Source organism: Elephas maximus, chromosome 22 (genome assembly GCF_024166365.1).
Source record: "Elephas maximus indicus isolate mEleMax1 chromosome 22, mEleMax1 primary haplotype, whole genome shotgun sequence".
NCBI lineage: Eukaryota > Metazoa > Chordata > Mammalia > Proboscidea > Elephantidae > Elephas > Elephas maximus.
This window is the reverse complement of record NC_064840.1, coordinates 19,396,670-19,399,193: the sequence shown is the minus strand read 5'-3', so window position 1 is coordinate 19,399,193 and position 2,524 is coordinate 19,396,670.

Sequence of the window (2,524 nt, the reverse complement as noted above, 5' to 3'; positions counted from 1 at the left end):
GTGGTTTGAAACCACCAGAAGCTCTGTGGGAGAAAGATGTGGTAGTCTGCTTCCGCAGAAGTTTACATCTTGGAAAACCTATGGGGTCACTATGAATTGGAGTTGATTTGATGGCAGTGGGTTTGGTTTTGGTTATTATTACTTGCTCACAAAACCCAACCCATTGCTGTCAAGTTGATTCCGACTCACAGCGACCCTATATGACAAAATAGAACTGTCCCATAGGGTTTCCAAGGAATGGCTGGTGGATTTGAACTGCCAACCTTTTGGTTAGCAGCCAAGCTCATAACCACTGCATCACCAGGGCTCCAAACTTGCTCATAGTATCTACTAAAGTTAAATGTGCTCCTATCCTAAGACCCAGAAGTCCCACTCCTCAGAATACGCTAAAGAGAAATGAAAACATACACCAGCCAAAAGGCTTGTAGAAGAATGTTCACAGATCTGGACTAGAAACAATCCAAATGCCTCTCAACCAGAGAATGGATAAGCCAGTTGTGGCATATTCACACAATTCATACAATGGAATATTACACATCAAGGAAAAAAAATACTGCTACGTACAACAACCTACATGAATCTTACAGTTGTTATGTTGAGAAGAAGCCAGACACAAGACAGAATATATTGTATGATTTCATTCGTATGAAATTCAAGGACAGGTGAAACTAACCAATGGTGATAAAGGTCAGAAGGGTGATTACTTCTGGGGCAGGTATTGACTGGAAAGGGGCACAAGAAAATGTGTCCTTTAATCTGGGTGGTGCTTACATGAGTATATGCATGTAAAAATTCATCGAGCTGCACTTTTGAGATTAAGATTCAAGTATTTCACATGTAAAGGTCCCTGGGTGGTACAAATGGTATGCATGTGACTACTGTGATCACTAAGGTTGTGTGTCAACTTGGCTGGGCCATGATTCTCAGTGGTTTGGCAGTTATGATCTAGCTTGGGAGTCATATAATGGTGTGATCACCTCCATGATGAGATTTGATATAATGTGGTTACCTCCATGATGGCATCTGCTGTGAGTAGCCAGTAAGTTGAAAGGGAGTTTCCTTGGAGGTGCAGCCTGCATCCAACATAAGTGGACTTTCTATCAAGGCTCATGGGCTTTTGCTCTCTCTGGATCCTACAGCTGGTTCCTGTTTGTCTGACCTCTGGTTCTTGGGACTTAGCTAGCTGCTTCCCTGCTGTCTTGCTTGCTCATCTTGGGGTTTATCAGTCTTCACAGCCTGTGAGCCACAGCCCTGCTGTCTGACCTGCTGATCTTGGGTTCACTAGCCCCTGTAGCTACATGAATCAGGAGCGGCCTCCAGGGTGATCCACGGACTTGGGACGTTCCAACCTCCTCAACTGCATGAGGTATTTCCTTAATATAAATCTATACATATATTCTGCTGCAAATGACCTCTTTAAAGTGTTGAAAAGCAACGATGTCACTTTAAGGACTAAGGTGCGCCTGACCCAAGCCATGGTGTTTTCAATCACCTCGTATGCATGCGAAAGCTGGGCACTAAACAAGAAAGACCAAAGAAGAATTGATGCCTTTGCATTATCATGTTGGTGAAGAATATTGAATATACCGTAGACTACCAAAAGAATGAACACATCTGTCTTGGAAAAAGTACAGCTAGAATGCTCCTTAGAAGCGAGGATGGCAAGACTTTGTCTCACATACTTTGGACATGTTACCAGGAAGGATCAGTCCTGGAGGAAGACATCATGCTTGGTAAAGTAAAGGGTCAGCGAAAAAGAAGAAGACCTTTAAGGAGATGGATTGACACAGTGGCTACAACAATGTACTCAAGTGTAACAACAATCATGAGGATGGTGCAGGACTGGGCAGTATTTTGTTCTGTTGTACATAGGGTCACTACGATTTGGAGTCAACTCAATAGCACCTAACAACAAAAATAATAATTTGCTTCTCTAGAGAATCCAGCCCAAGACAACTACTAACATAAAGGTTGGTGGTTCAACCCCACTCAGTGGTGCCGTGAAAGAAAGGCCTGGCAATCTGCTTCCATAAAGCTTACAGCCAAGAAAACCCTATGGAGTGGTTCTATTCCGTAACACATGGGGTTGCTTTGAGTCAGAGTCAACTGGATGGCAACAGGTTTGGTTTTGGTTCTTTGACATGTTAAAACATGGTTGGACATTGACAACATTATACTAAGTGAAAGACGCCAACCACAAAAGGTCACACACTGTATGATCCCATCTATATGAAATGTCCAGAACAGGCAAATCCACAGACACAGAAAGTAGATTGGCGGTTGTTCTGGCTGTGGAAGGGGGGACTGGGGAGGAACGCTATTAGGGTTTCTTTTGGGAGTGATGAAAACATTCTAAAGTTAGATAATGGCAATGGTTGTATAACTCTATGAATGAACTAAAAAACATTGAAAGAGTGAATTGTATGGTATGTCAAGCATATATCAGTACATCTGTCACTAAAAAAGAAAATATCAATGTATTTGACACAATTAGAAAGAAAGAATGAAGGAAGTAAGAAAAGGA